The sequence below is a fragment of the Canis lupus genome, chromosome 26 (genome assembly GCF_048164855.1).
Source record: "Canis lupus baileyi chromosome 26, mCanLup2.hap1, whole genome shotgun sequence".
Lineage (NCBI taxonomy): Eukaryota > Metazoa > Chordata > Mammalia > Carnivora > Canidae > Canis > Canis lupus.
This window is the reverse complement of record NC_132863.1, coordinates 41,984,124-42,010,673: the sequence shown is the minus strand read 5'-3', so window position 1 is coordinate 42,010,673 and position 26,550 is coordinate 41,984,124. Positions and strand designations below refer to the sequence as shown.

General features: G+C 41.2%; 1 long non-coding RNA gene across 1 annotated transcript in view; it reads right to left on the bottom strand.

Annotated features, from left to right (window-relative positions):
• LOC140617915 (uncharacterized) overlaps window positions 1–26,086 on the bottom strand; it is a 79,231-nt gene extending 53,145 nt beyond the window's left edge. Inside the window, exons 1-2 of the long non-coding RNA XR_012018063.1 lie at window positions 25,868–26,086; window positions 24,376–24,569 (exon numbers count right to left, since the gene is read on the bottom strand). This is a non-coding gene — a long non-coding RNA (uncharacterized lncRNA). The remainder of the gene's footprint in view (window positions 1–24,375; window positions 24,570–25,867) is intronic.
• Between the last annotated feature and the right edge of the window lie 464 nt (window positions 26,087–26,550).

Sequence of the window (26,550 nt, the reverse complement as noted above, 5' to 3'; positions counted from 1 at the left end):
GCAAAAAATAAAAAGAAAGGAAATCCAAGTATATCACTAAAGAAAGTCAACCAACTGAGAGAAGAGAGCAAAAGAAGAAATGATCAGAGAAAAACTTTAAAAAAAAAACCCAAACAAGTAACAAAATGGCAAAAAATACATACTTATTAATAATTACTCTAAACATAAATGGTCTAAATGCTCCAATCAAAAGACACAGGGTGACATAAAAAAATAAGACCCATCTATATAGTGACTACAAGAGACTCATTTCAGACCTAAAGACACCAGTGAAAATGAGGGGATGGAGAATCATTTATCACACAAATGGATGTAAAAAGAAAGTCAGGGTAGCAATATTTATATAATACAAAATCCATTTTAAAACAAAGACTGTAATAAGAGACAAAGAAGGACACTGTATCATAATAAAAGATGATCCAACAAGAAGATATAAGAAATGTAAATATTTATGCACCAAACATAGGAGCACCCAAATATATAAAATAGTTAATAACAAACAAAAAGGAATTAACCAATACCAATACAGTAGTAGTAGGGGATATTAACACCCCACTTTTATCAATGGGCAGATCATTCAAACAGAAAATCAATAAGGAAACAGTGACTTTGAATGACACATTGGACCAGATGGATCTCACAGATATATTCAGAACATTCCACCCTAAAACAGCAGAATACACATTATTTTCAAGTGTGCATGTAACAGTCTCCAGAACAGATCACATATTAGACCACAAAATAAGTTTCAACAAATTAAAAAAGATCAGTCATACCAGGCATCTTTTCTGACTACAATATGAAACGAGAAGTCAACCAGAAGAAAAAATCTGGAAAGACCCAAATATGTGGAGGTTAAATAACATTCTACTAAACAATGAATGGGTCAACCAAGAAATCAAAGTAGAAATCAAAGATTACATGGAGATAAATGAAAATGAAAATACAATGATCCGAAACCTTTGGGATGGAGCAAAAGCAGTTCTAAGAGGGAAGTTTATAGCAATACAGGCCTACCCCAAGAAGTAAGAAAAATCTTAAATAAACAACTGCACCTCACATCTAAAGGAGGTAGAAAAAGAACAAATGAAATCCTAAATCAGGAGAAGGAAGTAAATAATAAAGACTAGAGCAAAACCAAATGATATGGAAACTAAAACAAAATCCCAGTAGAACAGATCAATGAAACCAGGAGCTTGTTCTTTGAAAATATCAACAAAATTGATGAGCCAGACTCATCAATCACTCATTCATTCAATCAATCAATAAAAATGGGAGGGAGAAAGAAAGGATTCAAAATCACAATCACAAAATCACAAATGAAAGAGGAGAAACAACAAGCAATACCACAGAAATATGATTATAAGATAATACTATGAAAAATTATACACCATCAAATTAGACAACCTAGAATAAATGGATAAATTCCTAGAAACTTATAACCTCCCAAATCTGAAGCAGGAAGAAACAGAAAATTTGAACAGACTGGCTATAAGCAATGGAATTGAATCAGTAATCAAAAACTTCCCAACAAACAAAAGTTCAGGACCAGATGGTTTTGCAGGCAAATTTTTACCAAACATTTAAAGAAGAGTTAATAATTATTCTTCTCAGGCTATTCAAAAAAAATAGAAGGGAGGGCCAGCATTACCCTGATACCCAGATCAGATAAAGACACCACAAAAGAAAGAGAAAGAGAGAGAGAGACGGAGAGAGAGAGAGAGAGAAAATGAGAACTACAGGCCAATATCTGATGAACATAGATGCAAAAATCCTCAAGAACACCACGGCAAAACAAATCCAACACTAAGATCAAGTGGCATTTTTTCCCAAGATGTAAGAGTAGTCTAATATTTGCAAATCAATCAACATGATACATCACATCAATAGGAGAACGGATAAAAACCATATGATCATTTCAATTGCTGCAGAAAAAGCAGGTGGCACAATAGAGCTAATAAAACCCTCAACAAAGTAGGTTTAAAGGGAACATCCCTTAATATAATATAGGCCATAAACGAGAAACCCACAGCAAACATGCTACTCAGTGAGGAAACACTGAGAGGATGTTCATTCTTGCCACTTTTATCCTACACAGTCCTGGAAGTCCTAGCAACAGCAATCAGACAACAAAAAGATATAAAACAATCAAATCAGTAAGAAAGAAGTAAAACCTTTACTACTTGCAGATGACATGAGTCTATATACAGAAAGGACTCCACCAAAAAACTACTAGAACTGGCAAGTGAATTCAGTAGGTTGCAGGATACAAAATCAATAAACAGAAATCTATAGCATTTCTAAACACTAATAATGAAGCAGCAGAAAGAGAATTTAAGAAAACAATCCCATTTCCAATTGCACCAAAAATAATAAAATACCTAGGAATAAACTTAACCAAAGAGGGGAAAGACCTGTACTCTGAAAACTACAAAACACTGATGAAAGAAATTGAAAACAACACAAAAAAATGGAAAGACATTCCATGCTCATGGATTGGAAGAACAAATATTTTTAAAATGTCTATACTACCCAGAGCAATCTACAGATTTAATGCGATCCCTATCAAAATATCAACTGTATTTTTCACAAAACTAAAACAAATAATTATAATTGTGTGGAACCAGAAAAGACCCAGAATAGCCAAAATAATCTAGAAAAAGAAAACATTCTGAAGGTATCAGAACTCCACACTTCTAGTTATATTGCAGAGCTACAGTAATCAAAATAGTATGGTACTGGCACAAGAATAGACACATAGACCAATAGAATGGGATAGCCCAGAAACAATCCCACAATTACATGGCCAATTAATCTTCAGAGAGAGCTAGACAATAAACATAATGAATAAATAAATGTTAGAAGGTGCCAAATGCTATAGAATAAGAAATAAGGGAGGTGGGGAGAGAGCATAAAATAGCAAAGAGTGTAAGGCAGCTGGGAAGGTCAAGAAAAAGGCAGTCTGTCATAGGTCATGAGGTATTTATTGCTACATAACAAATTACCCCAAAACTCAGCAACTTAAAGCAGCAAGCACATATTATTTGTCAGTGTCCAGGAGTCAAGAACCCATAAGCATCTCTGCTGGGTGGTTCTGGCTCAAGATCTCCCACACAGTGGTTGGCAAGCTGCAGGGGGACTGCAATCACCTCAAAGCTGAAATGGGACTAGAAAATCTGTTCCCAAGTTCTCTCACATTTTTGGTGGTAGGTCTTAGTTATTTGTCGGCTCTTAGCCAGAGATTTTGTGCCATAGAATTATTTTGGGGTCTCTTCCCTATTATCCTTTTCAGGCACTGATTCACAATGGAAAGAGTGAACTTTCCTAGAGAACTAGAGCATATGTTTTCAAAAAGGTTGACTGATACTCGGGATGTAGTCTGTGATCACAGTCCACACCAAGAACTGTAACAGCTATCATTTATTGAGGGCTCATGTTGGCCAAACACTATGCCAAGCCATGTGTTAATTCTAGTGAATTTAATCACAGACACCTTTGGAATAGAACAATGATTTCATTTTATGGTTGTGCAAACTGAGATTTGTAGATGTGAACTTTTGCCCAATGTCCCATGACTAATAAATGTTGGTGCTGGAACTCTAAAACCATTCTAAAATACCTCCTTAAAAAAAAACAAAACCTATCTAGTTTCCATAGGATGAGACTGCTTTTTCCTTTAGCAATTCAGCCCAATGGGATCATTTAAGCAAACAATAATTGCTTTTGTTTTGTTTTGTTGTTTTTTACCAAACAATAATTGTAATAAAAACAACAAGCAGCAAAATAAAACTCCCACAATTAATGCATGTGTATATACATATATAAATTTAAATATCACATATATAAACAATCAGCAGAGATTCAAGAAGATAAAGCAAGATATTAGAATAGCCTGCAGATGTTAAAAAAAGTCCTGCAACAAGAATTTCCCAATTAAAAAAGCTCAAGCTTGAAAGAAATTGAGCTCATAATTCATTGTGAAAGAAGAGATATGAAACCCCATAGCATTTTTAAAAACTGCTTTTCGGGTGACAAGCACAATTTAAAGGATCTTATTGATGATGAATTATTCTTGTTGATGAGTAAGCCTGCCTTTCTAAACAGTTGGCTGGGGCCTTCTACCATATCAGGTAATTGATTTAATTATGCAATGTATCTGGGTTCAAAGTGGCAAAGGGATACATAAAAGGGGGCCAACTCTGGAGACACCTTATTTCTATCTTTATTGAGACCTCCCCATAAATCATTCATAGTTCTGCTCATTCCTGACACGTGAGAGAATCAATAACATGTAGAGATAAATCATTTCTCCGCATTTACTCCCATTGTACCTTCGATGTTTACGCAACAAAGCCTGCAGATAAATAACCAGTATCAAGCTTCTGATATAACTTTGCTTTTAAATCACTTTTTTTTTTTTTAGTAGTTACCAATCAAAGATACAATTTACCTCAATGCAAAGATATCACTAGAAAGCCTTGAATTCACCAGGAGGGTAGTACCAGGACATACCGGCCACGCTTGGGTCAATGAACAGGCCACTTGGAAGTCTCTAGATATTCACTATATATAAGCTCTCGACCCAATTCTGTGAGAGATCATGTTAAGTTAGCATGACGGAAAGGGAGCAGGTGTTGTCACCTGTAAGAGTTGGCTCCAGTTCTTGTCCAGCCACTTCCTAGCTGTACGTAGCTGTAGTAAATATGCTTCTTTTCGATTGGGCTTCTCCGTATGTCAAACAGTATTAATATAAACAACTTTACTAGCTATTGGTGAGCATTATAAATGGACGAGAGACAGAGCCTGGCCTACAGAATATGCGCAATAAATGCAATCACGGTCACTGCCTCCATCATAACCATCAACATCCTGGATCTGGATATTCACCAAATATTTTTATGGCCAATTCTGCACTGAGCTACAAGCTACATGGTGGGGAGGGTTAACAAGGCAGAGAACATCTGATGTTCCAGGTGGAATGCAGCTTATAGTCCAGTAAGAGAGCCTTGACATCCAGACAGAAATGTCAACTGGAGTCCCTTGCCCTCAGCAACCTGGAAGGGTAAAATTATATATTTTTTAAAAACAAGGGAATAATAAGCAAAACATTCATATGGTAAGTAAATTGGACAAAAGTAAAGAGACCAAAGAGGAGTATCCAAAGAGTCTAATGCTATGGGTGCTTCCATACTTCTTCGGTTGAGTGGTAAGGGCAAGGTTGTTCATTTTATTATTGTGTTTCACAATTCACATATATTTTTCATATATGTTATTCTGTGCATTGTATCTACCAATTCCCACAGCTTCTTTGTCAGGTTGGCACATCTCAGGGGTATATACTGGTAGCAAAGTGCCAGTTGAGCTTCCTTACTACTTAAGGGACTTATGAGCCACTCCCCATCTTTACCGCATCACACACCAGAAGTGCAAGACCACGCCCAGGTTCAGCCCATGATTTTTTCCCAAACCCTTCATTACCCTCTTCGGGTATGGAGGCACAAAAGTTTACTGTCTGAGCAGTATCCCATCAGGAGCAACTGTACTATTAATGATTCCCTTGAAGAATTGACTTGTTTGGATCGGGGAAAGAATATGATGGGTAAGTGGCATCTCTTGTTTTCACTTTGGATCTTAGGCAATGGTGTAGGAAGATTGGAAAAGTCAGTTTCCCTTCCTGTGAAATGGAAGACAATAAAGTCACTTTCCTCGTGGAAAGGATATATGTAACAAAAGAAAATGCTTAGCAAATTTCTCACATGTAGTTAACTGGGGGTGATGATGATGATGATGATGACAGAGATTGGCCCCAAAAGCCCAAATTCAGCTCTGTTCTCGGTCTTCCTCAAATAGCTGCAGATCAACTGGAGGTGAAGGAAATCCTGTTTTTGCATTCTGCACCACACTAGTAACTATAATTGTAACGTACTTCCTCCACACTTCCTGCCTCACTGGTGCAATCTCATTTGCTACACATCAGTGTTGACGCTGAACTCGGGAACTGGAAGGAGAGTTCAACGCATAGGATGGGAGAACAACCCACACACACACACACACACACACAAAAGGAAGGGAAATAAAAGGTGGGAATACCAGAAGAGGCAGAGAGAGAGGTTTGTTGAGGACGCTCCCGCATCCGTAAGCATTGTAGTCGTAACTGCACTGCAAATGATTGAGAACAAGGAGAAAAAGCCCATCTCTGTGTAAGACGCCCACGTGCAGGGATCTCTCAGCAACTGGCTGCTTGTTGTGATTAAAGAAATGAACTAAAGTGAAAGAAAAACACGTGTGTCACTTTTTATCCTAAGAGCAATCTTTCCCTTTTAGCAAAAGAGTATATTCAATTATCTCATTCAATAGATAAAAATGATCTCCACCTTGAAAATAAATATTTGCTTCTGAAGATCACATTACTGAAAATCAGATTACATGCTTGTTTTTATTATTAACAAGAATAAGTTCCAAAGCCCTTTATGCATTGCACCTGTCACTCTCCATATCCTACAATCAAATTTCCCTTTAAATCTCATCAAATAACTCCCAAAGTCATTGAAGAGGCAATAAAATGAGGTTATGACACAGTGCTCACAGAGAGCTAAATGTCTTTCATATATCTTTAAGTGGTTATTAATCTCTGAATTAGTTTAGAATACATTAACCTTCAAGGTAAATTAGATCAATCAGGAAAATGACTTACAGGAGCGGGACTGTCTTTTTTGATGTTGTTGTTTTCATATCCAGTTTATGTGCCAAGATGTAGCCATGGCACTGGTTCTATCAGCCACTATTAACTACGGGGCTCCAAGTTAGGGAAGTGAGGTGGGGTGAGGAGAGGGTATTGTTTCAGGTCTTCTTCCTCCTGGATGGGTGTCCATCTAGACAGGGACACAGGATGAGCAGACATGAACAACATCATCACTGTAGAATAGGCAAGATAATTTGACTACTGCCATGGAGGGACAGTATATCCAGTCTCTTATTTCCCTTGCTAGTGGCATTTTAGAATTCTCTGCCTCATAATTGCAGAGTGCAAGAAAGCACAAGAAGTGACACCTTTAAAAAAAAAAATCTAAGTAATTGCTCTTTAAAAGCCCTGAAGCAAAAGAATCTGCAATTGTCAACCTTTTCTTCAATTAAAAAGAGTGAAAGAGAGAGAGAACCATCTCAAGAAAGTAATTAGAACTGTAGAAAAATAGTAGAAATATATGCCTATTACTTTTCTATACAATGGAAGCCTAATGATGGTGATAATCATTTTAATAATTATTCTATCTTGAGTCGATATGGTTGGTGCTTTGGTTCATCATAATTCAGAATTCTCAATTACATTGCTCAATGAATAAAAAAGATATGGGAAGCAAAACTGGGGCATGGGAGGGCACTCTCCCAGTTCCTAATGACTTGAATGATACATTTTGGAGAGGCCAGGAGCCCAGTATTAGGGATTCTGTGTAATGTCTTGTTTGTGTGTTGCTCCTTTTGGGCTACATATTATTCTAGAGCTACATATTATGTGATTTAGCCCTAATGAATATTATTGCCAGGTGTCATTTTGAGCTGTTGCATTGCCACCAAACAACTCAAGTATGTATTGAAAAGAAAATCACAACATACCTTGCCAGAGATTTTTTTTCTCTCTCTTTTCTCAAAAATCATAGCCAAAAAAATCATAAAAAGGAGAGTAAAACTGCTGAAGAATATCTGTGGATGATTTTCAGGACAGGAAAAAAAAAACAAAAACCTCTCCGGTCAGTGCCTCAAAGGATCACCTAGAGTCAACCATTAATCCTTCAAAAAGGTATAAAATACTGGTAAAATAAGCTTGAGGTTTATTAAGTTACATACATTTTGGAAATTTACATTTTGGGAATGATGATTATGTCAACCCATGTGATAGACTCTTCCCCATATAAGAATGATTACTGAAGTTCATTTATAGTCGTTAAAAGAAATTTAAAACAGAAAGAGAGAATCATAGTTAAATGAATAAAGTTCAAGAGACATTTGAGAACTGGTACTTCTTGCACGCTACGCTGATCAGTCTGAAAGAATCATATAATTACAATATCCAACACAGAAAAAGGCATGGAGATAAATTTTAAGTGGAAAGATAGTGAAGTGGGGCCTTTTATTAATCTCTTCATGAAATGTTTCTTTTTCTTTTGTAAAAATGAAGCAGCAGTTCACAAAAATGAGAGCCATTCAAATAGCCATTCTTAGATGAACCTCCACTTTCTAGAAGATAAAATATCCCATTATTTTCTTTTCCCCCAGCTCCTTTAAAATTAGAGAAAATTTGTGAGTTGGGGCCTTCCTTTTTTAACAATGTATAAGACAAATAATCCCTTAATGATTTCATTTCCAATATAAATTCAGTGACTGACAGAGCATACTGTAATTAAAGATAAATAAAACACTTACTTGAAATAAATCATATTTTAATTGGCACTTTAATTGAAGGGATGTTAAATATAATGACAGGATATTATCCCAGACTGTACTCTCTAGGCAAAATTTTACACTAGTGTTTATTGTTTGTCTTAACATTTGAGCCAATGAAGATGTTTTTACATTTGTTTTTATTCAAAAATAACTGTCAGTGCTTCACATTGGAAATAGAGGCATGAGTTGCAATCTTAGTAAATGAGCCTTGCCGACTTCTTTCCTGCAACTGTTGGTTTCTTACATTTCTGCAAATCCTGTGGAAGCTTTAGTTCCAGACCATCTTTTCAAGGATGTTTATATAGCAAAGGACTTAGAAAATAGGCATAGTATCTCCCTAGGACTAAGGGCAGATCTGTTTCCTGACCAGTAAAGTAAGATAATTTCACTTTCTAGGCAAAGTTTGGACACATTTGCTAGCAACCCCCTTATAAAAGATTGGGATCCGGGTTCCTGGGTGGCTCAGTCAGTTAAGTGTCTGCCTTCGGCTCAGGTCATGATCTCAGGATCCTGGGATTGAGCCCCACACCCAGTTCCTTGCTCAGTGAGGAGTCTGCTTGTCCTTCTGCCTCTCCCTCTGTTAGTGCACTCCCTCTCTTTCTCAAATAGATAAAACCAGTTTTTCAAAAAAGGTTGGGGTTTCCTAAGCTGGGGTTTCCTCAGCTGTGTGTGCAGCATCCACCTGGCCTGTTTCCCATCACATGGAATCTGGGCTGGGGAAAGGGATGCGATGTGAGCATAAGGCTCGAGCTGCCTGTTGCGGCGCTGTGAGTAATAGCAGTCCTTTGTCTCTGGCCCAGCAGTCTTGTGCTTTCTGCCAGCAGCTAAGCAGCTGTGGCAGGCTCAGTTGTTAGCTTGTAGGCCGAATAAAATCTCAAACTTTTCACAGTTCTTGACATAAATGAGAGACTTTTGCAAGAAAAAAAATTTTAAAAAAAGATACTGTTGGCTAGTCTGAAAAGGTTACTATATCAAATATCCAATCTTGGGAGCCAGCAGTTAAATTTCCTCAAGGCCGGCAAAAGTTATAGGATGAAATATAATTGTGTTTCTTTTCTGTTTCTTTCTCTGATATCTGCAGAGCACACATCCTAATTCAGCACTCTCCAGCTGTCAGCAGAGCTATGCACTATGGCATAAAGGTTCTTCTTGAGAGATGAAACTCTTGACACCGCAAATGGATGGACACTACATCCTATTTAGAAACACTCTGGCCAAGACCGAGATGCTCATCCGTTAGACACCAATTCTCTCCATCCTGCTCTGAGAATTAGTTCCTGACATTAGTAGCTGAGATTACAAGACGAGTAAGGAAGCTGGAGAGAAGGGGGGGGTCATGTAAATGAATTAATGAACTTATAACCTTGTTCCCACAGCTCTCGAGAATATAAGGGAAGATGTATGGCCAAGTCTCTCACTCAGGGAAGGAGAGTCCATGGGTTACAAATCTTGACTCACGGGATTGTATGTATTTATCAGTGCACTGGATGCTCATTGGTGGTCATTTTCCAGATTTATGTATCTCAATGTCATGGGGTCCTAAACCATGAGACCGATAGCACTAATGAGTTTCTTCCCACTGCATGACTGCCCTTCCTCCAAAAGCCATAAATTCCATAGACGGTCAATGGAAATTCATGAAGGGAAAGGACCTCAACCAAGTTACAGAAACAAGTTTTACCTTTAGCCTTGATTCTACAAGAAACAAATCATCTCAAGGATTTCCCTTTTTGGTCCAAAAAAAGTCTTAGCTATAGTCTTTGGTAATCTTAGCTATAGCTACCCTGTACCCCCAAACAAGCCAATCCCAAGGCTTTATAGACCCTTGTCCTAAAACAGCATGAATAGGATATCACAGAGCAGTGTCTGGGTACTTTACAATTCTGTCCCAAATCCAGTTAGGAGCATGGCTTAAGATTTAAGCACATCTCTGCAAAGGGATCCAACTCACAATGGCTTAACAAGAAATGTATAGTTTAATGAAGATGTCATAGGAAGATGAGGAAGAGGAGTAAATTCACCCAGGGCTTAACTGAAAATTTAATAGGACTTCTCAGTTCTCCCCACTACCACCTTTCCCTCAACCCCAAGGCCAGCTACCTCACATCTCCTTCCTCTCTTCCTTGCCACAATCTCTCAAAAATGCCTACTCTTTTCTTGAAAAATAGCTCTGTCCCTCATCTTGAATATACACAACCAGCACAAAGCAATATAGTGACAATACAGTGTCCCCATTAAGCATGCTAGCCCTAGAGCTACTGCTCAGCTTTGCCATGATGTCACTAACAACCAACAAAATCCCTCTGAATTTCAGCTTCCTCACCTAGTAAGAGCTGACCAGAGTAGAGCCTCCCTCATAAGCTATAAGGTACTAGCACATGGAAAGTGTTCAGCATAGCTTTGGCTCCTAGGAAACACTTGACAGATGGTATCATTTGAGCTCTAACAGATATGGGGGTGCTGGGGTATGATTCAGTTCTCCCACCAAACAAACTAAAACCTTACTTTGCCATCACACCTGACTTTTTTAAAGATTTTATTTATTTATTAATGAGAGACACAGAGACAAAGAGGCAGAGACACAGGCCGAGGGAGTAGCAGGCTCCCTGCCGGGAGCCTGATGTGAGACTCCATCCCAGGTCCCCTGGATCATGCCCTAAGCCAAAGGCAGACATTCAACTGCTGAGCCACCCAGGTGTCCCATCACCTGATTTTTAATACCAGATGAAATCACCATGAGCAAGAATATGTAAAGTCCTCTGTATTTTTTCTAACTAAGAATTTGTGGGGGTGCCTTCCAGTGGTACAGAAAGTATGCCATGGTCAGAAAGTTATCTGTGCTGCCTGCACTCAGAGCGAAGCACAGTTCTCAACGACTTGAGATAATCTGCTCACCCAGTGTCCTCAATAGCAGCAGCATTTTCACTGCCACCCCTCCCCAGCATGAAATGCTTCATGCTCTCTGTAATTAAGAAATCCACTAATTATAGCATAGGTCTGGGATGAAAGTCACTGCATTTCACTAAGGGAATTTCAACTGTTGGCATTTGAAATAATTTAGAACCTGTAGAAGCTGACAAGTACCTTGGCTGGTTCTTCTGAACGCCCAACCCCCACATGCAAGCATGTGTCATCCCAGCATTCTGGTAGAGGCAGTGGATGACTCATAAATGTAAAAATTCAAGGGACAGGACATCTGTTTCATTTTATAAAATAAACACCTGAGAAAGTGGCCCTACATTGACCCAACACCAAGGCTTTAAGTGAGTTGTCTATAAGCATTTTTTATTGTACATCCATCAGTAAGAAAATGTTTGATGCACATCCAAGAAAAGGCTACTTTTATTTATAAACTATATACATGTTTCACACTACTAACATATTACACACTTGATAAAATACAGACACAAATTATGAAAAAGTGAGATGAAGAATAAATTTTTTTCGTAAAAAACCAAGTGTGAATGAATCTGCTTTCATCTTTTTGAAACTCTTGGTTTCACACTTTGTGATAGAGCAATCCCAAGGTCTCATTCTAAATTTGATTTGTTTTACTATTTGCTTTAATGCCTGTCATGTGCAAAACAGTTCCAAAGATAAGAAGGGTATTATTAACTATACTTAGTAAATCATGAAACTTAATTTTCAGTCCCATCCACCAATTATGCATGCCTTTTTTTGAAATACTTCTGGGCTTGCATTGATATTCCCCTCAATCCATGATTTCCTGGAAGGAATATTTTTAAGCCACTTGTTTTTTTAAGGGTTAAAATAAGAGCCTAACTGGGCATGTTCATTCATAGACACATTTAAACAGGTTCATATAAAGACTTTGACCTGTTTTTGATCCCTGATAGATCTCCAGGTTCTAAATCAGCCAGGCAAATGGTGGGTAGTCAATAAATATTTGTTAAGTAAAGGTTTCAAAATAATCACTTCAACTTCCATACAGAGAATGGATTTCAATGAGAGTAGGAATATAAACTCAGAGAAAAGGTAGTAGGCTACTGTAGTTGTTCTGGCAAGACACAATGGGATTTGGCCTAGGTAGTTATGATGGGTAAGAATGAAAGAATTCAAGCCATGATTTGGAAGAAGAATCAACAGAATTTAGTGATGGATTATACAATGGAGCTAAAGGAGACACTACGATGGTGTCAATGATGCCAACTGTATCTGTTGGAGTAACTGGTTATAGTGGTAGCATTAGCTGAGATTTAGAAGAGTGGAGAAGGAGGAAAGGATTTATATATCATCATAAAATTCTAACAGCTCCACTTTAAAACTTTTCCCCAAGACCAACTATTTCTCACCCAAATCTCTGCTACCAACCTAGTTCAAACCATCACTGGATTTCATCTGATTCGTCCTTCTATTAGGTGGACTATTAGTCCTTCTCCTAATTAGTCCTTCTATTTTCACTCTGGCCCCCCTAAAACCCACACAGCACTTATAGGGAACATTTTTAAAGTCAGGGTTCCTTAGCTATAATTTACATACGGTGAACTTTACCCTTTTCAAGTGTACATTGCCATGGTTTTGACAAACATGTACAGCCATGTAACTATCATCACTTCAAAATGTACCAGAAGGAGTATTTTAAAACATAAATCAGATCAAGTAACTAAAAACCCAAAACCCTCTACAGGCTTCCCATCCCTCGAAGATTCAAATCCGTTGCCTACAAGGCCCTGAGTATACGGCCTTGCCACAAGATCTCTCTCTGCTCTTGACTCTGATGGCTTTCCTTTTTGAAAACTCAGCATCAGTCAAATTATCCTCCTTGATATTCCTGGACCTCTCACACCCATTTCCTACCTCAATGCCTTTGCACCACTGCCAAGGATCTCCTTCCCCCAACCCCGCCCCGCTGGCTCCAGGTAACCTCAAGCTTTTCTTCCTAACTTCATTCTGGTTTCTGTTGTGATAGCATACACACACACACACACACACACACACACACACACTCACTCCATCAGGCTTTATTACCTTAGCAGGTTTTATCTTCCTTCTTACAATTTATTCTTACCCAATATATCATATACTTATTTGTTTGTTCATTATCCCTCTCCATTCCAACCTCCACTAATATGTAAGCACCATGTGAACAAGACCTTGTTCATGTTATTCCCTGCTTTATCTCCAGCACCTAAAACAGCACCAGAGACATAGCAGACATTCAATAAACATTTGAATGAGAACATGGACAGGTGAGTAGATAGATGGATGGATGGAGAGACAGACAGACAGAAGGTGAACTGACTGTAAGCAACAGAGCAATCATCTACTTTGTTCATTAACATGGCTCAAAAGCACCCCCACATTCTCCAACCCAGTGACGAGGTTATACACCCACTTTGAAATTCTCAAGCTGTTAAATAGCAAGCCTTCAATATTATTAAGACTCACATAAAGGATATTAGATGGGTAATGTGGATCCAAACATAGCATCTTCATCGTGAAAAAAAAATTCAATTTCATGTGTGTCTGCGGTACCAGATATTGTAGCTGCAGAAAAAAATTATCTTTAACACTAAATATGCTTCCACTTCATTTATCTGCTCTTCCTAGTAACCTCTTTTGCTTTTTAAATTTATCTCCTTTTAATACTGTACTATCTGGAGTTTGCACCTCCAAAACAAACAGGCTCCGTTTCCCCAAACTGCCATTATGAGGTTCATTTTATTGAATATTTTGAAAATAGCCTTCATAGCAGTCTGCTTAATTAGGTCATGTGGTATAGTTTGCATTCAGCATTTCACAGATTATGCCTTTTCATTTTCCCCAGAATTATTTCTGTTGAGCTTTTAAGAAAGACATTCTGTTGGCAAAGGGCTGTGTGCTGACTATAATTACCAGATCTCCCTGCCGCCTGCCCCTCTGAGCCGATGTGTTCAATTCCGCAGTGGTTGTTATTATGGGCCAGGTTTATTATTTCTATTCAGGAATTTTGAAAGTTAGGTAGCTATAAGATTTACAGGAATTGTCCAATGCTCAACTCTTTTAAGGAAGAGGAAATGAGTTTTTGCAATAAAATTTAAACAATATGACTAATGATGCCTTAGGAAGAAAAAAAATGAAGAGAAGTATTTCTATCCACTAAGTACTACTGGGAGAGAGCCATGCTGTTTTTTCCTCATCTACTGAGCACAGAAGATGTCCAGAGGAAAAGGTTAGAAGAGAACAAAACTGGGACTCATGGTTTTGAGCCAAGACTTCCACATTGCCATTCCGAACATCCAACCTTGAGGCCTGAGCTCTGAGCTCAGTTTCTTTGGAGTTGTATTTCAGATGCTATCGAAATGGAAAATTGTCACTTTTCTGGGACTCTTAATACCTCTCTACTCTAGAAAGATATTGGAAATGTTCTTACTTTCCCCCTTTATGATTGAATATTTCTGGAGAAGTGAACGGCCTGAATCAGGTTCCCAGTTGATATAATTACTACATCCAGATAATTAAGGCCATGACTCAAAAAAGGAAAATCTAAGTAATTTATTTGGCATTTTCCAACTGGAGTAGAATTGTTGGTTTTTTAAAATTTCCTAGTGAAATATGAAAGAGAAAAAAGTGGGGAGATGAAGAAAAACAATGACTTGTCATTTGGAAATAACATGTGAATCATGTTCAGAGCATCCTTTAAGACATCCTTTAGAAATCACACTCCCACTATCACATTGTTAGTGATAAGTTTAAATTTATAGATCGATTTCATTTTTACAGGTAAAGGTGGAGGTGGACCCCTGTCAAACACGTACAAGCACATACTCTTGAATGAATAAATTCTACTACTAAGAATTTATTCTTCAGGTACACCTGTGCAAGTTCCCCAAAATAACCTAACATGCATTATATTCAAAGATGTCCACTGCGAAATTGTTTGTAATTAGCAGACCACTGTGAACAGCCTAAATACCAGACAAATAAATCCTGGCACATCGAACCCAATAGCTGAAATATAGAATGAGATCACCTCCAAGTGCTAATGTGAAAATAGATCTAAGATATATCATCAAGTAAAATCTAGCAAGTTGTGGTTCACACTGCAAAGTGTGAGTGCTACTGGCTTCAAGTTCTGCAGCTAGACTGGCTTCAAAACCAGATGTCCCATTTATTAGCTGGGTGACCTTGGACAACTACTTTCATCTCCTTTTGACTTAGTTTCTTTTCTGTAAAACAGGGATCATATTATTTCTTTCAAAAAGTACTGACTGAGGGGGGCACCTGGGTGGCTCAGTTAGTTAAGCTTCTGACTCTTGATCTTAGCTCAGGTCTTGATCTCAGGGTCATGAGTTTGAGTTCTGTGTTGGGCATGGAGCCTACGTAAAAAAAAAAAAAATACTGGCCAGGATTAAATGGATTAATATATGTAAAGCACTTGAACATGGTCTCAATAAATGCTAAACACACTGAAGATATCTTTCAAAAATGAATATGAGGGATCCCTGGGTGGCGCAGCGGTTTGGCGCCTGCCTTTGGCCCAGGGCGTGATCCTGGAGACCCGGGATCGAATCCCACATCAGGCTCCCGGTGCATGGAGCCTGCTTCTCCCTCTGACTGTGTCTCTGCCTCTCTCTCTCTCTCTCTCTCTGTGACTATCATAAATAAATAAATAAAAAAATTAAAAAAAAAAAATGAATATGAAATAAAGACATTTTGAGACACACAAAAGCAGAACCCATTCACCACCAGCATACCCATACTACGAGACAAATTAAAGGACATCCTTTCAGGCAGAAGGAAAATGTTGCCAGGTTGAAATTTCAATCTACACAAAGGAAATAAAGTTACTAGCAATGGTAACTACATGGATAAACATCTGAGATTTTTTTTATTACTTAACTATCTTTTAAAAATCATTGTTTAAACAAAAATGAAAACAATATAATAATTATGGTATATATAGGGTTTATAACATATACGTAACTTAAATATATGACAATATCAGACTGTTGGCAGGAGGGGAGCTAGAAGTAGACAGTGGAAAGTTCTCACCTGAGTGGTTTTACACTACTTGAAACCAAACTGTGATAAAGGTAAAGGTACCTGCTGTAACCCCTAAAGTAACCACTAAAATAACAAAACAACTGTGGTGGCTAATAAAATGACACAGGAGACAAAAAGGAGTTATATAAATACTCAGTTCATCCAAAAGAAGGTGGATAATGAGAGAAAAAAAAGAACAAAGAAAAGATGAGAGGAATAGAAAACAAATCTCAAGATGATAGATTTAAATAAAAGTGATACCCAAGTATCTGCTGTCTATGAGGAATAAGCTCCAAATATGATGATGCACACTGGTTAAATACAAGAGTGGAAAAAATGTACTATGTTAACACTAGCCAAAGGAAAGTTCGATGATTGAGTTATTATAAGAAAAAGAGAATTTCATAGTAAAGAATATCTCCAGGTATGAAGAAAGCCGTTCTCAAAATGAGAAAGGGTCATTTCATCAATAGGACATAACAATCCAAAATATATATGCACCTAATAATAGAGTTGCTAAATATCTGAAGCAAAAATTGATAGAACTGCAAGAAGAAATAAAAATCCAGAATTATATTCAGACATCAATACCCCTCCCTTAATAATTGATGGAACAAGTAGACAGAAAACCAGTATGGATATCAAAGATCTGAATGACACCATCAACCAATATGATGTTGATCCAACAACAGAGTACACGTTGAGCATTTACTAAAATAAATTGTATTCCCAAGTACAAAGTAAATATCCACAAATTTGAAAGCTTTAATTCATATAAAATATTTTTTTTGGCCATAACGGAATCAAATTAAAAATCAACTGAGAAACAGATTTCTGGAAAATCCACAAATATTTTGAAATTTAATACTTTGAAATATACCCCCAATATAACCCAAGGGCTGAAAAAAAAATCAAAAGGAAAACTAAAAAGTATTTTGAATTAAATGGAAGTGAAACAAAAAACAACACGACAAAAAATATTTGTGAGATGTTGCTAGAGGAAACTACCTATATTCAAAAAGACGAAAATCCTCAAATAACAGTCACAATACAGATGGATTTCAAAATAATTACACTAAGTGAAAGAAGACAGACCAAAAAAGCTAATACACTGTATGAGTCGACTCATCTGAAATCCTTGAGAATACAAACGACTCCATAGTGACAGAACATAGATCAGTGGTGGCTGGGAGCCAGCCGGGGTGTGCGGACGGTCAGAAAGGACTGCTTACAAAGGAGCAAGAGGAAATCTGGGGGAGCATTAAGATAAGTTCATTATCTTAATGGTAGTGATGGATTCGTAGGCGTATATATGCCAAAATCTGTCAAACTTTATGCTTTATATATGTGCAAGTTGATTGTAAGTGAATTATACTGCCATAAACTGTTGTTTTTTTTTTTTAAACATACACATTTGATTATTAGCCTCTGCTTCCTAGGACTGGGACAGTGCTGATATGTGAGGATGGAGGACTCAAGCCACAGAGGGAAAGAAAACGATGGAACTAACATGAAAACATACACATGAAATATTCACATGTACGAATTTGTGTATAATCGATAAATGAATATCTGTTAATGAAGAAAAACATCATTAGTCCATTTTGTTCTAAGAGTGTCTAAGCGTGCCTCCAAATGCCATTCCCCTCCTAAATGACTGACAATATAATAATGAAAGCAAAATTCCAGTGCCTTTTATAAAGCGGGTTCTGTGCTATATGCTGGATACACACGTGTCCACATTTTCTCTTCCTAAGAATCTTATGAGGTAGGCATTAATATTATCCCCATTCCTTAGGTGGAGGCAGCGGCTCATCAGCCCAGGCTTTTCTCAACCACTGACCTCCAACCTACTTCATTTTGCTGTCTGTTCATGGCTTACAGAGAATCATCTATGTTCACAGACATCAGTCCCTAAAGGGGGTATACTATGTGCCAGAACATAACAGATCCATCCCTCAAATAAAGCAAAACTCCATTCCTTGTGAAAGAGTTCAAGAGTAAATAAATGGCGGTGCCTGGGTGGCTCAGTCGGTTAGGCATCTGCCTTTGGCTCAGGTCATGATCTTGGGATCCTGGAATTGAGCCTAGCGTTGGGCTCCCTGCTCAGTGGGGAGTTTGCTTCTCCCTCTCCCTGTGCCCCTTCTCTCTTTCAAATAAATAAATAAAACCTAAAAAATAAAGGTAAATAAATAAACACTTTGTCCAACTGGAATATATCAACTTAAGGATATAAACGGTCCAATGTCTACTCATCTATTATGTTAGCCACCAGTCCATTTTAAATCACACATGTAAAATAATAAAGCCTATGTGAAATATCTCCACTCTGTTGTTGCATAAAATAAACTCTCCTCATATCAGAGCCACATTTTGAGTGATCTGACTCCTTGCTACACAAAGCAGCATTTCAGGACCAATTCTGGAATCCCCTGGGAGCTTATTAGAAATACTGATTCTCTGGCCTCACCCCAGACCTATGAGATCAGAAACTTCATTTTTATAAAATCCCCAGATGCTTTCTGTGCACATTCAAGTCTGAGAAGCACTGATCTCACACAGTGATCCAGAGTAGATGATCTTCATTTTTATCTGAGTGATGCTCTCACTCAAGGTGGGATCTTGAGTCACACAAGTAACCAACCATATAACATTTAGTGGAATTACTTCTTTCCGTTATCCTGCAGGTGGAGATTCATAACCACCACAGAGTCACTGCTCTGCCTTTTAAAGTAAACTTTAAATGGTTCATTTACATCAGCCACTAATTAACAATGGAGAGCTCATACCAAGAACTATAACTAAACGTGGTTCAATGTCTCCTTTTCTGGCAATTACATCAAGTACCCAATACATGCCTGTCCCACTAGCACGACAGCAAAAGTTTCAGACAGCAGTGAATCTCAAGCCTAGCTGCACCTGGAAACACTGAAAAAATTGCCACCTCCCAAGCCCTATCCCAAAAAGATTCAAGAGGACTCTCTAAGGACGGGGCTTGGACAGCCAGAGATAAAGGAAACGAAGTGATTCTGGTACAAGCCCAGTTGTACCAGAATCACTACCTGGGCTTGAAAGCCAGTTGTACTTTGGCTGTACAGCAGAATCACGTGGGGAACACCCTCAATGTCCAGGCCACACCTCAGGCCCAATTCACCAGATTCCCTGGAAGTGTGGCCTGAGCATCCATCATTTACAAACAGAAAAAAAACTCCCCCGAGGATTCTAACCTGCAGCTGAGGTGAACAAAGACTTGTTATTCAAAATAAAATAGGGGAATGAGCTCTCTGGAACATGAGACACTTTGGGAGGCCTTGAAAATGACTCAGGGTGAGGAGAACAAGCATGAACATTGTCTGATCTTTGGACATAAATGATAGATGTATGTGCCCAGAAAAGTCTCTAGAATTGAATCAAACAAACAAACAAACTAACTAACTAACAAACAAAAAACCCAAACTTATCAATTCTCCTTGGAGCAGTGGGGAAGTTTAGATGACTTTTACTTTTTAATTTCTACCCTCCTTTTCTGTTGACAGTTTAACCATGAGTATGTACTCTTAATACATGAGTATGTACTCTTAAGGCTTTAATCTTAAAAAGAAAAGGAAAGAAGAGAAAAAAAAAGAAAAGAAAAGTCACCTGAGCTAGTCAGCTGTTTCCTTCTACACATCCTTGTCGCCCAGGGCTTAATCTTCCTTACCAGCTTTTGAGCCTTGGTTCTTGCCCAAAAGAAAATCAACGTGATCCAACATTTCTGCCACCCCCTGTGCCATGACATTCCTGACCATTGGGAACTGACTTCAGCCTCTGTCCCTTAATTCCCAGTCGAAATAGTGACAATTGTCACCTGGCTGGTTGAGACCTCCGGTGAGGCCTCAGGGGTTGGGACATTCTATAAACAGACTCATGGCAGCCTATAAAAGTTGATCTATTGAAATCTGGACCACTATGTGCCAAAATGAAGATTCAAAGGCACCATGTTTTCTTGGTTTTTAATGGAAACAGCCTATGCCTTCAATGTGATCTAGTTGTTGATCAGTCATCGGGAGTCTTTCACTTGGGGGATGATGCCAGTGGTAGTGGTTCCAAAAAGCATCATGTTCAGAAAGTACCTATTTGGTGCATACTTTGTACATTGGCTCATTCATTCATTCATTCATTCATTCTACACCTCGATGGAACATGTTTTCTGTGGCTACCATCAGCCAAGGGCTCAAGCCACAAAGCTAAGAGACACATTCTATATCCTCAAAGAGTTTACCACCTAGTAAGGAGTTCAGACAACCCAACCAACAATTATCCTGAAGGGTGCTCCACAATGAGAGAAGAAAATATAAGCTAAGCTCCATCAATTATTGGCTGTGTGACCTTGGGCTATCTACTTAACTTCTCTGTGCCTCAGTTTCCTTGTTAACAAAATAGAATTCATAAGAGCCATTCGGGTTGTAATGTGTAGTAAAAGAGTTATTATCTGTAAAATGTTTGAATCGTGTTCGGTATATATATATGTATATATATATATGCTCAAGAAAACAATTTTTTTTTTTAAATCTGTTAACTTTTGACAGTGATGCAGAGGTAATTCAATGAAGAAAAAGTTGTCTTTTCACTAATTGTTGTTGGAATAGTTGGTTACGAGGTACCAAAAGCTGGGGGCCTTGACTTAACACTTTCCCTCTGTGCACAAAACTCAAAGTGCATCGTGGGTCTAAATGTACACTCTAAAGTCATAAAATTTCTAGAGGAGAACTTAGCAGGAAACTCATGATGCCCTTGCTGTATGCGATAATTTCCTACAGAAGACACAAAAAATACAAATCCTAAAACACTGAAAACTCTGGACTTTGTCCAAAGTAAAAACATGCATGTTGGAAAGACCATTATGAGAAGGAGCTTCTGCCTTCGGCTCAGGGCGTGATCCTGGGGTTCCAGGATCGAGTCCCGCATCGGGCTCCCTGCAGGGAGCTTCTCCCTCTGCCTGTCTCTGTTCTCTCTGTGTCTCTCATAAATAAGTAAATAAAATATTTAAAAATAAAAGAGAGAGAATGGTGTACGGGAGCCACCGCTAGGACAAAGTGCAGGCCGCACGGAGGCGGGGAGGGCGGGAAGGCAGAGGCCGCCCGCGGGGGCAGGTGGCGGCTCTGCACAGCGACGCCCTTGCAGCCGCATCTCGGCCCCAGCGAGGTCTCCGCGCCGCCTGCCAGAATCTTAGTTTACAGAGAGGCCTCGTGGGGTCCGGTCCGCACACCGTCCGGGCGGGGTTCAACGGCAGCCTCCTCTCCGACCTCGCTCCCTGAGGCTCCCGACCTTGAGAAGGGCTCTGGGGGCGGGAGCTGGGGGGCCCGAGGCCACGCCCACGGCGGAGCTGGGAGGAGCCGGAGGCCACGCCCACGGCGGGAGCTGGGAGGAGCCGGAGGCCACGCCCACGGCGGGAGCTGGGAGGAGCCAGAGGCCACGCCCACGGCGGGAGCTGGGAGGAGCCGGAGGCCACGCCCACGGCGGGAGCTGGGAGGAGCCTGAGGCCACGCCCACGGCGGGAGCTGGGAGGAGCCGGAGGCCACGCCCACGGCGGGAGCTGGGAGGAGCCGGAGGCCACGCCCACGGCGGGAGCTGGGAGGAGCCTGAGGCCACGCCCAGGGGCAGGAGCTGGGAGGAGCCTGAGGCCACGCCCACGGCGGAGCTGGGAGGAGCCGGAGGCCACGCCCACGGCGGAGCTGGGAGGAGCCGGAGGCCACACCCACGGCGGGAGCTGGGAGGAGCCGGAGGCCACGCCCACGGCGGGAGCTGGGAGGAGCCAGAGGCCACGCCCACGGCGGGAGCTGGGAGGAGCCGGAGGCCACGCCCAGGGCGGAGCTGGGAGGAGCCGGAGGCCACGCCCACGGCGGGAGCTGGGAGGAGCCGGAGGCCACGCCCAGGGTGGAGCTGGGAGGAGCCGGAGGCCACGCAGGGGCAGGAGCTGGGAGGAGCCTAGGCCACGCCCAGGGCGGAGCTGGGAGGAGCCTGAGGCCATGCCCAGGGCGGAGCTGGGAGAAGCCAGATGCCACGCCCACAGTGGGAGCTGGGAGGGGCCAGAGGCCACGCCCACGGCGGGAGCTGGGAGGAGCCGGAGGCCACGCCCAGGGCGGAGCTGGGAGGAGCCGGAGGCCACGCCCACGGCGGGAGCTGGGAGGAGCCAGATGCCACGCCCACAGTGGGAGCTGGGAGGGGCCAGAGGCCACGCCCAGGGCGGAGCTGGGAGGAGCCGGAGGCCACGCCCAGGGCGGAGCTGGGAGGAGCCGGAGGCCACGCCCAGGGCGGAGCTGGGAGGAGCCTAGGCCACGCCCAGGGCGGAGCTGGGAGGAGCCTGAGGCCACGCCCACGGCGGGAGCTGGGAGGAGCCAGAGGCCACGCCCACGGCGGGAGCTGGGAGGAGCCTGAGGCCACGCCCACAGCGGGAGCTGGGAGGAGCCGGAGGCCACGCCCAGGGCGGAGCTGGGAGGAGCCAGAGGCCACGCCCACGGCGGGAGCTGGGAGGAGCCGGAGGCCACGCCCAGGGCGGAGCTGGGAGGAGCCAGAGGCCACGCCCACGGCGGGAGCTGGGAGGAGCCGGAGGCCACGCCCACGGCGGGAGCTGGGAGGAGCCGGAGGCCACGCCCAGGGCGGAGCTGGGAGGAGCCGGAGGCCACGCCCACGGCGGGAGCTGGGAGGAGCCGGAGGCCACGCCCAGGGCGGAGCTGGGAGGAGCCAGAGGCCACGCCCAGGGGCGGGGCCAGGAGCCTCCAGGGCCGGGGCAGCGGGCAGTCTGCCGGGTCTCCGCCCCTCCGCGGCCTCCTCCAGCAGGAAGGGCTGTGGGTGGCAAATGGGCACAATCCAAGTGCTCCTTATCATTAGCCATCGGGGAAATGCGAACTAAAGGCACGTTGCCACACTGCCACACCTTAGCCATCGGAAAGGATGCACACCCACCATCTACATCAAGGTGGATGGAAGCCGAGGGTAGTACGCTGAGCGAACTAAGTCAGTGGGAGGAAGACCATCATCATATGGTCTCACTCGTATGTGGAAGATAAGGAACAGTGCAAGGGGCCCTAAGGGAAGGAGGAGAAGAAGTGGGGAAAAATTAAAGAGGAAGACAAGCCATGAGAGACTCCTGACCCCGGGGAATCAAAGGTTTGCAGAAGGGGAGGGGAGTGGGGGGATGGGGTGACTGGGTGACGGGCATGAGGGTGGGCAGGTGAGGAGATGAGCACTGGGTATTATATTATATGCTGGCAAATTGAATTTAAATAAAAAAATGTTTAAAAATTGGGCAGCCTGAGTGGCTCAGCAGTTTAGCGCAGCCTTCAGCCCAGGGCGTGATCCTGGAGACCTGGGATGGAGACCCTGATTCCCTGCATGGCACCTGCTTCTCCCTCTGCCTGTATCTCTGCCTCTCTGTCTCTCATGAGTAAATAAATAAAATCTTTAAAAAAAAAAGTTTAAAAATAAAAAATCTGAAAATTAAAATAAAGTGCCTTTAAAGAAAGCGCCGAAAATGACTTGTCAAGGATGTGAAGCAGGTGCGACTGGCGTGCAGTGCGGGTGGGAAGGCAAAACAGTGCCCCGCTTTGGAGAATGGTTTGGAAGCGTGTTAGAAACACGCGCTTACCGTGGGACCCACCCATCCTGCTTCTAGTAGTTACTCAGGAAAAATGAAAGTTTATGGCCACAGGAAACCCTGTTTGCAAATGTTTGTAGCAACTTTTCGCATAATTTCCAAAAGCATTAAGCAACTCAGATATCCATCCACTCAAATATCCATCAGCTGGGAAGCAGATAAAGCCGCTGTGGGCCTGCCCTACCCTGGAATGAAAAGCAGTAAAATTAACACACCACTGACAGATTCTCTAATGGATGCATTTCAAAAGCATTTACGTTAAATGAAAGAAGCCAGATATCAGATACCACCGACCACTGTGGGATTCCATTTACCTGATGTTCTGGAAACAGTGGAAGTGCTGGGACAGGAATCCCATCAGGAGGCGCCAGGGCTGGTGGCTGGGGAGGATGGAGGGCTGCCTGACTCCAGGCCGGCATCAGCGGATCATCAGAGATAACAGAGATGTTCTTTATCGTGATTGCAGTGGTGGTCACGTGACTGTATACACGTGCATAAACTCTTAGAACTGCAAAGGGTACATTTGCCTGTCCGTGAATTAGACCTCAAGGATCAGAAGTGCTTATAAAAATAATATGTGCTTTTTTAATTAAAATAATAATAATAATAATAATAATAATAATAATAATTGTGTGTGTGTGTGTGTGTATGTGGTTTTGCTCTGGTAACACCACTGTATGCATTTGTTGAACTAAATAGAACCTTGGACTTTAAAAGGATGAGTTTTGCTGTATGTAAATAAACCTGACTTTAAAAAATTATAAGAATACCCTACTGAGACGTAAAGAAAACAGAAACCACCCCCCTGAGAGATTTAGCAACTGGACAGAAGGTTTGCATTTTAGGAACAGACAAATAACTCTTTGTGGTTGGAAATTTACCGTTTAAATTCTATCCCATTACCTACAGAGCCACGGAAAATCCACAGGATTTTTTTTTTTTTTACTTTGAAATATATCCTAGAGCTTTTTAAGAAACATATTGTGGCCTAATTGTGTCATTCTTAGGCTACCACCAGCACTCCCCGATTAGGGCTGAAGAACCAAGTGGTGAAAGAAGAAGTTAGTAAAATAAGCCAATATTTAACTAGGATAAAAAAAACAAACTGCCTGAGGATGTCAGAGGGCTTCCAGGAAGGGATGGATGGTGCTTGGACTGGGTTTTTAATGGTAAGTGGAAGGTTATCTTTTGGGAATTGTTATTTGGTGGAGGTTCTTGGTATATGATTTGAAACTCATTCCACAAAATACGGTGAGCACTCTCGCCTTGTTAACCATTATATTAGGGCTGCGTTCCTCAGCCTCACCGCTTTTGACACTTGGGGCTGTGTAACTCTCTGTTGTGAGGGGTTATCTTGTGCATTAACAGCATCCCTGACCTCTACCCACCCACCCAGCTATGACAACCAAAAATGTCTTTAGACATTGCAAATATTTCTTGGGGAGCAAAATCAATACCACCATGCCCTGAGTCACTGCACTAGGGTCCTAGGGAAAAATGATGAGTGAGACTTCCTACCTAAAGAAGCTGGCCATCTCGTCACAGAGTAAACAGGATTCATTCTGAGCTGGTCCGTGTTACAGATTGTGTGTGTATGTGTGTGTGTGCGTACACACACACATTTTAAATAAGATAGGCCTGCATGGGCTGGTGCTTAGCTATCCAGGATCTAGAGAACTGAAGACAGGCCCCCATGGTCTAAATTTGAGCTCTACCACTTAGAAAATATGTGAACTGGGAGACAGCTCACTTAAGCTACGTATGCTCCAGCTTCTCTGTGGAATATGGGGCAGAAACAGAACTTACATCAGAGGATTGTCAAAAGCATTGAATTACTAGAGATTGAAAATATGGTGTCCGATGGGACACCTGGGTGGCTCAGCGGTTAAGAGTCTGCCTTCGGCTCAGGGTGTGATCCTGGAGTTTGGGATCGAATCCCGCATCGAGCTCCCTGCATGGAGCCTGCTTCTCCCTCTGCCTGTGTCTCTGCCTCTCTCTTCCTGTGTCTTTCATGAATAAATAAATAAAATCTTAAAAAAAAGAAAAAAGAAAAAATATGGTGTCTGAGACATGGTAAGGACTCAATAAAAGAACTCATAAATGTTAGTTGTTGCTCATTTCTCCCATCAAAGGCTGAAAGGTGGCAACAAGTTGTGCATGATATGTCTTAAGTACAATAGATACTTCATAAATACTTGAGGGAAGGGGGAGGGAATACATAAATAAAAATATTAGCTGGTTATAAATTACTCTTTTTTTGTTTTTTGTTTTTTGTTTTTTTTTTATAAGTTACTCTTATAACTCAAGCCTATGAGTATCTACCTAATAGAGTGACCATGAGAACGAAATCTCTGGGAAGTACTAGTCCCAATGCCTGATACTGATAAGTGTAAAGTGAATTTTCAGCTGTGGTTATTAGCAGTAGTAGTGTTATTTTACAGTCAGTCATCAAGAGATCCTAACCTGGTGAGGTTCCTCTGGAAAAGATT